Here is a 9,410-nt window from a genome sequence, read left to right on the forward strand (position 1 = left end):
TCCAATGCTAGAACGGCTGCAAACAGGTCATCTTTTATTCCACAAGATTAAAAATATATGTACCAACGAGGGCAAAAAATACTACAAGTTAAAAACAAAAACATGTGGCACACATCCCCTCACACAGTGTGAGGGGATGTGTGCCACATGTTTTTGTTTTTAACTTGTAGTATTTTTTGCCCTCGTTGGTACATATATTTTTAATCTTGTGGAATAAAAGATGACCTGTTTGCAGCCGTTCTAGCATTGGACTCTTTTGTGCTTGCAAGTATCTATCAGACCTGCTATTGGGCTCACAGGTATCAGCTGGGGAGGAGACCGGGCGCATAGCGCTACATCCGGTGAAAGATCCGGAGAGCGAGATATACTCTGTCAGCAGAGTTTGGGGTGCAGCAGTGGAGTGAAACACTGGATAGTGTTATCCTAAATATGGTTTCCCAGCGAACCCTTCAGACTACAAAGGACTCCTGAAGACAATAGTGAGTGCTTTCTTTTCTCATTATAAACTGCTGTTTACATTTGCTACGAGGATTGGCGTGTTAACGCTGACAACTGAAGTTAATTTACATACTCGCTTGAAATTGAGGTATACTATTAGTGCTGAGACTTTCTGTGGTTTTTTTCCTTTAATAACAGACATATATGGTTTTGTCATTGCTTTTTTTGTAATTAGAAGGCTGCTAATTGCTGCTGTGCCCCACACTTCTATTATTCCCGGCAGTGAAGGGGTTAATTAGGTAGCTTAAAAGGTTAATGTTAGCTTTAGTGTAGAGATTAGCCTCCTACCTGACACTCCCCACCCCCTGATCCCTACCTGAACCCTCCTAAACAGCTCTCTTCCCTCCCCCACCCCCCACTGGTAACCCCCATCTTAGGTTCTGGCAGACAGTCTGTAAGTATGAAAAAATACTTCTTTTTTTTTTATATATTTCTCCAGTGTAGGATCTCCCCTTATCCCCCAACCTCCCTGACCCCCCCCCCCCCAAACAGCTCTCTAAACCTCCCCCCTCTTACTGTTAGGCGCCATTTTAGGTACTGGCAGCTGTCTGTCATTACATATAAAACCATTTTTATCATTTTTTTCTGTTTATGAGGCTTTTTAAATATTTGTTGTCGGTAGTTTTTAACCAGCTTCCCCCAGCTGTGATTTTTAGTTAGGGTCCCCCCCCACACCCCCAGATCACATTTTCAGTAGCATAGCTGCCCCATCCCTAACTGTCACCACTCCCTTTGCTTAAATTTTTCCACAGCGTAGGGCCCCTCCCACTTCCTCCCATCCCCTTCCCACCTCTCCTGCTGGGCTGCCCACCTGACTTCCGCCCATACCTCCCGCAGGCTCCAGCAGAAGATCGTTACAGACGGTGACACACACAGTGTCACCGTCTGTAATGATCAGGCATCTGCCCTCATATGGAGGCGGAGCACTGATCGCGCTCTGGCTCCATATGCGGGAGATGCCTGCAGCTTCAGGAGCTCCAGATCTCGGCTGTAACTTAACAGCCATGATTGCTGGAGCCTCCTGAAGCAACAACGTATATACACATTGTGCGATACGATAGCCAAAGTACCCAAAGTACAGCACAACGTATATATATGTCGTATTGAGTGAAGGGGTTAAAAGAAATAGTGATGCTTCATTAAAATTGTCAAATATTAGGGTTTCATATTTAGTAAATATTTTAATTTAGCAGGGTATAAAACTGTAGCTTTGATAATGGAAGTAAAGTGTCTATAAACTGCAGGTTCTTTCTGAATCATAAAAGTTTATTTTGACTTGAGTGTCCCTTTAAACAAGCATGATTCAGATAGAGCATTTCTTTTTATAACACTTTAAATTAACTTCTTTTATCGGATGTGCTTTGTTTTCTTTGTATCCCTTGTTTAAAAGGAATATGCACATATCCTACACTAGTGGGAGCTAGCTGCTGATTGGTGCCTGCACACATTTATCTCTTGTGATTGGCTAACTAGATGTGTTCAGCTAGCTCCCAGTAGTGTATTGCTGCTCCTATAAATGTATCTCATATGTATTTAATATCAGGTTAATATTATACATCTGTTTGCAACTAAGTTCTGTTAAAATATAGTGGAAACTCCCCTTGGGTCGGGAAAACAATGATGTGAAGGAAGCACTTTACTTTCTGACCTGGAGTGCATATTGTAATGACCAACTATGTTTCCTTCCATACACCCTTGGCTGTGACTTGTTATCTATGACTGTGATCTGTACCTGTAAGACTCATTTACTGTTATATTACTGTTGTGATGTATACTTGAGGAACAAAATAATAAAAAAATCTTTTTTCAACTAAATTATGTTTAACTATCAATTCCCATCAATAAAAACATAATATAATGCTGTATCCTGAGATATTTTAGGACACAACAGAAAAATCTCTCACATTTAAATAAACAGTTTGTTTCCTCCTTACTTATCCATATGATAATCACACCCTGAGGGGGAGGCAGGGACTCATGTGACACCAGAGGGGACAATAGACATCTATATGAGAACAAAAGTCTCATTGTCTCCCAACTGACAAGTTGTACTCATGTGAGTCACACAGAGAAAGGTGACACTCCCACATTAGTATAAATATCTGTGTAACACTCAGTGATATCACAGGAGGAACCAGAGAGACGTCATACTTACAGAGCTTCTGCTAAATGGTAATATGCAAACCCTGACATAAATCTTTATTAAAAGCCTCACACTGCTGTGTTTTATGTAATGACTAGTCCTAAAGCACGTTACACGGGCCATTTTTTTGCAGTACAACAGTCTCACCCTTTGCTCTCTCTCACTCCCCCTCTCTTTTGATCTCTCACTCCCCCTCTCTTTTGCTCTGTCTCTTTCCCCTCTCTTTTTTGTGTTCTCTCTCTCCATCCCTCTCTTTTGCTCTTTCTCTCCATCCCTCTCTTTTGCTCTTTCTCTCCATCCCTCTCTTTTGCTCTCCCTCTCCCCCCCTTTCATTTGCTCTGTCTCTCCCCTCTCTTTTGCTTTCAACTAAGAATACCAATAATAATAGACCATAGGAGACAACTATACAATCAGTGCAGTGTAAATATAGAAAAAATTCAAACAGATTTAAGAGTCTACCAACAAAACCCTGAATATAACAAAATTAACAAGGATATCAGTGAAAGGACTGATAGATATCAGGAAAATTTAGTCTCTAACAAGAATAAGAAATGACAGAGAGATCATGAAGACTATACCAATGACTGTGTATACACATATAATCGGAAGAACGACACGCAAGAACACATAGCTAATAATTCAAACAGTCAGAGCGAATGGACAAAGGTCCAATATAGTGGAAATAACAAAAGGCATAAGACATAATTCACTCCAACTAACACCATGCACACATCTTCACAATCATACACCACCAATCCTTGGCATCACAACAAAATAGCTCACAAATCCAGCACAAATCACAACAGATCACAACATTATCACAATTATAATGGTGGACCCAACAGGAACCAACATGATTACAGAACTCATCATAACCATAATTACAACCACCAAACACAACACTCATACCAATATACACAAGCACAACAACACAATTACAAACAAGCACATCAATACAATTACAACAAATCATTTCAACCACAACATAATCAACAATCGGGAGGACAATTGTCCTGTAACAAATACTCCTATTATGGAAGACGAAATAACAATAGTTATCATTATCAACATCCAGAATATGCTACACCGAATACACATTCACTAAGAGAACCAACATCTATATCTGTAAACACTGAATTCAACTCTCATCATAACAATGCACATCGTAATTTGTATCAAGATACATTCGAACATCCTAATAGATTCAGATTATTGTCCACTGAACACAGAGAATCCTCATCAGATGTAGAGTCCTAATACAAGTCACGGCCCAGCTCCTTTTTTAGGGTTAGCTCAGTTTTTAAGAACAGAAAGTCCAAATACTAGAGCAGGCAAAAGATCGCACACTACAGAAAACGAGGTTCCAGAGGGAATCTTTAATCTGTCCACTTATCCATTATCTATCCCAGAAAAAAGAGTCTTAAAACGAGGGCTTCCTTTCTGTCCACAAAACATGCCCAAAACGTTTGATATTTTTGTGGATTTAAATAATTTCACACGTAAACTTAGTCTACAAAAATACTTTGCAAATAAAAAACTCAAAACTGATCATATCGATTCTTCAATGACCCAAACCATTTTGACCAATTCCATGCCACCAAACAACAATTTAGTTTGCTTATATTCAGAAACTAGTGATCTTACCAATCATCTGTTTGATGGATATATACATACCGATGTTAAAAATAAATCCGATTTCAATCCCACTAATATAGGAAAGGATCATATAGATTTGTACCACAGTATGGTTTTAGAAGATTTTGACAATTTATTGAGGACAAAGAACAAAAAAAGAAATTATTGTCTCATGAGCCAGCAAAAGGCCATTTCTAGTCTTAAAAATAACCCCAACATCATCATCCGGAATTGTTATCCAGGATTTGGCAGATTATATTAGGGAAGCAGACAGGATTCTAGGAGACCTGGAATATTATCAAATACTACAAGGAGATCCCACTGATAAATTTCTAAAGTCTTATACAGAACTGATAGAAAAAGGGTTCACCCTAAAAATCTTGAACAAAAATGAAAGAGATTTCCTAAAAGTACAAAATCCAGGCATTGCCCACTATTATCATCTCCCCAAAATCCACAAAAACAAAACAAATCCCCCAGGACGCCCAATCATTGCTGGAATCGGAAATTTAACTTACAACTTATCTTTTTTTATAGACAAATATCTGCAAAAACATGTAGTCACTTTACCGTCATATATCAAAGATAGCACTCATTTACTACAACATTTACAAAAAAATCAATATTAACAATAGAAATCTTTCTTGGATCACCTGTGATGTCAGCTCTTTATATTCGAACATTTCGCACGATTTAGGTTTATTAGCAATTTCACATTATCTTCACAAGGATATTTATTTGCCAAGCACACAATGTGATTATATTTTAGAGAGCATTTTGTTTATTTTACAGCATAACTATTTCATATACCAAGACAATTTTTACTTACAGATCAAAGGAACGGCCATGGGGACCAGGTTCGCCCCCAGTTTTGCAAACCTATTCATGGGTTTCTTTGAAGAAAAATACATCTATTCAGCAAACTTTGGGGCGAACCTGGTCTTCTATGGCCGTTATATAGATGATCTGATTTTCTCTTGTTAAGTGTGTAGAGTCCACGGGTCATCCATTACTTATGGGATATATTCTCCTCCCCAACAGGAAGTTGCAAGAGGATCACCCAAGCAGAGCTGCTATATAGCTCCTCCCCTCACATGTCATATCCAGTCATTCTCTTGAAAGTCTCAACATAGAAGGAGGTCCGCGAGAGGAGTGGTGTTTTATACTTAATTTATTTCTTCAATCAAAAGTTTGTTATTTTTAAATGGCACCGGAGTGTGCTGTTTTTCTCTCAGTCAGTATTTAGAAGAAGAATCTGCCTGTGTTTTCAATGATCTTAGCAGACGTAACTAAGATCCACTGGCTGTTCTCGCACATTCTGGGGAGTGGGGTAACTTCAGAAAAGGGAATAGCATGCGGGGTCCCCCGCAAATGAGGTATGTGCAGTAATATTTTCTAGGAATGGAATTGACTAAGAAAACACTGCTGTTACCCATATGATGTAAGTACAGCCTTTAATGCAGTAGTAGCGACTGGTATCAGGCTGATAAATGTATGCGCAGTTGAGTTATTTTCTAGGGACTAGAATTTGACTGAGAAAATACTGTTAAATACTGAAATAAATGTATGAGCCTTAACTGCAGTAGAAGCGACTGGTAGCAGGCTTAGTGATAACTTTGCATAACACTGGAAAGTTGTTTTTAAAACGTTTACTGGCATGTTATTCGTTTTGTGAGGTACTTTGGTGATAAATCTTTTTGGGCATGATTTTTTTCCATATGGCTAGCGTATATTTCTGCATAGAAACCGTTGTAACAGGTCTCCCACTGTTGTAATATGAGTGGGAGGGGCCTTTTTTAGCGCCTTGTTGCGCAGTTAAAATTCTTGCACAGTCTTCCTGCTTCTTCCTCCTTGATCCAGAACGTCTCCAGAGGGCGCAGGGGTCTTCAAAATTAATTTTTGAGGGAGGTAATCAGTCACAGCAGACCTGTGACAGTGTGTTTGACTGTGATAAAAGCTTCCTTGTTACGGATCCAGGGACCCGGGAGCGGTGCTGGTAGATGCACTAGCAGCCCCTTGGGTTTTCAACATGGCTTATGTGTTTCCACCATTTCCGTTGCTACCTCGACTGATTGCCAGGATCAAACAGGAGAGAGCATCGGTGATTCTGATAGCGCCTGCGTGGCCACGCAGGACCTGGTATGCAGACCTAGTGGACATGTCGTCCTGTCCACCATGGTCTCTGCCTCTGAGGCAGGACCTTCTAATTCAGGGTCCTTTCAACCATCCAAGCCTAATTTCTCTGAGGCTGACTGCATGAAGATTGAACGCTTGATTCTATCAAAGCGTGGTTTCTCTGAGTCGGTTATTGATACGTTAATACAGGCTCGGAAACCTGTTACCAGAAAAATTTACCATAAGATATGGCGTAAATATTTATATTGGTGTGAATCCAAGAGTTACTCATGGAGTAAGGTTAGGATTCCTAGGATATTGGCTTTTCTACAAGAAGGTTTAGAAAAGGGTTTATCCGCTAGTTCGTTAAAGGGACAGATTTCTGCTCTGTCTATTCTTTTACACAAACGTCTGGCAGAGAATCCAGACGTCCAGGCTTTTTGTCAGGCTTTGGCTAGGATTAAGCCTGTGTTTAAAACTGTTGCTCCTCCGTGGAGCTTAAACTTGGTTCTTAAAGTTCTTCAGGGTGTTCCGTTTGAACCCCTTCATTCCATTGATATTAAGCTTTTATCTTGGAAAGTTCTGTTTTTGATGGCTATTTCCTCGGCTCGAAGAGTCTCTGAGTTATCTGCCTTACATTGCGATTCTCCTTATCTGATTTTTCGTTCAGACAAGGTAGTTCTGCCTACTAAACCTGGGTTTTTACCTAAGGTTGTTTCTAACAGGAATATCAATCAAGAGATTGTTGTTCCTTCATTGTGTCCTAATCCTTCTTCAAAGAAGGAACGTCTTTTGCATAATCTGGACGTAGTCCGTGCCCTGAAGTTCTACTTACAGGCAACTAAAGATTTTCGGCAAACTTCTTCTCTGTTTGTCGTTTATTCTGGTCAGAGGAGAGGTCAAAAGGCTTCGGCCACCTCTCTCTCTTTTTGGCTTCGTAGCATAATACGTTTAGCCTATGAGACTGCTGGACAGCAGCCTCCTGAAAGAATTACAGCTCATTCCACTAGAGCTGTGGCTTCCACCTGGGCCTTTAAGAATGAGGCCTCTGTTGAACAGATTTGCAAGGCTGCAACTTGGTCTTCACTTCATACCTTTTCAAAATTTTACAAATTTGACACTTTTGCTTCTTCGGAGGCTGGTTTTGGGAGAAAGGTTCTACAGGCAGTGGTTCCTTCTGTTTAATGTTCCTGCCTTGTCCCTCCCATCATCCGTGTACTTTAGCTTTGGTATTGGTATCCCATAAGTAATGGATGACCCGTGGACTGAACACACTTAACAAGAGCAAACATAATTTATGCTTACCTGATAAATTTATTTCTCTTGTAGTGTGTTCAGTCGACGGCCCGCCCTGTCTTTTTTGAGGCAGTTCTAAATTTTAATTAAAACTCCAGTCACCACTGCACCCTATAGTTTTTCCTTTCTCGTCTTGTTTCGGTCAAATGACTGGATATGACATGTGAGGGGAGGAGCTATATAGCAGCTCTGCTTGGGTGATCCTCTTGCAACTTCCTGTTGGGGAGGAGAATATATCCCATAAGTAATGGATGACCCGTGGACTGAACACACTACAAGAGAAATAAATTTATCAGGTAAGCATAAATTATGTTTTCTTATGGGAAGGAGATCTATCGTTGGCCAACAATTTCATAGAACATTTAAACTGCAATAACATGGGCCTAAAATTTACGGCCAACATTCAGACCCAAAATATTGAATATCTAGATCTCATCCTCAGTTTAGAAGAACACAATATTACATCTAAGACCTTTTTCAAAGATGTCGACAGTAATAGTTTTTTAAATTACCACAGCAATCATCACAGGAATTGGACGAAATTGTAGCGATTATAACACTTTTTTGGAACAAAGTCAAATATTATATAATAGGTTTATTGAAAATGAATATCCCCCCATTTTACTAGACAGGGCCCTTGATAGAGCTAAAAATCTTAATAGGTAAGATATCCTAGCAGATAAAAAAACCCAACAAAACAGATACACCTTTTGGAGAGAAAGAAACCTTTTTCATAACACAATACAATTCTGATTTTCACAAAATACAACACATCATAAAAAAACATTGGTATATAATACAAAGGGACCCCATTCTCAAACATTTGGTAAAAGAAACACCAAAAATCATATATAAAAGAGCACCCACACTTAGAAATCACCTAGCTCCCAGTAAGAAAGTAAAACACAAACTTTCTAATAGAACATTACAAAATCCCAATCAGAACAAGGGACTATTTGGCCTTCGGGGTATTTACAAATGTGGCAAAAGAGGATGTGGCTCTTGTTAAATTATCAAATCAGGGATCAAAAATTTCAAATCCACAATCACTGTTGAGATTTTCCAAATTCCTATCTTTTTCAACTGCAATTCATCTTTTACCGTTTATCTTATGGAGTGTTTATGCGGCCTCCAATATGTAGGCCGCACCTCCAGAAAACTGAGAAACAGATGGGGTGAACATCACCGCAACTGTAAAAACTCCAGAAAAAATAAAATTAAACATAGTATACCTAATCATTGTCTAACCAAACACAATGGAAATCCATACATTTTCAAATACATTCCTATTGACTTTATTCCAAAGAGTTCTGACTACAACAGACTCACCAGACTTAGGCCTAGATTTAGAGTTCGGCGGTAGCCGTCAAAACCAGCGTTAGAGGCTCCTAACGCTGGTTTTGGCCGCCCGCTGGTATTTGGAGTCAGTGATTAAAGGGTCTAACGCTCACTTTTCAGCCGCGACTTTTCCATACCGCAGATCCCCCTACGCCATTTGCGTAGCCTATCTTTTCAATGGGATCTTCCTAACGCCGGTATTTAGAGTCGTTTCTGCAGTGAGCGTTAGAGCTCTAACGACAAGATTCCAGCCGCCTGAAAATAGCAGGAGTTAAGAGCTTTCTGGCTAACGCCGGTTTATAAAGCTCTTAACTACTGTACCCTAAAGTACACTAACACCCATAAACTACCTATGTACCCCTAAACCGAGGTCCCCCCACATCGC

Source organism: Bombina bombina, chromosome 5 (genome assembly GCF_027579735.1).
Source record: "Bombina bombina isolate aBomBom1 chromosome 5, aBomBom1.pri, whole genome shotgun sequence".
NCBI classification, from domain to species: Eukaryota; Metazoa; Chordata; class Amphibia; order Anura; family Bombinatoridae; genus Bombina; species Bombina bombina.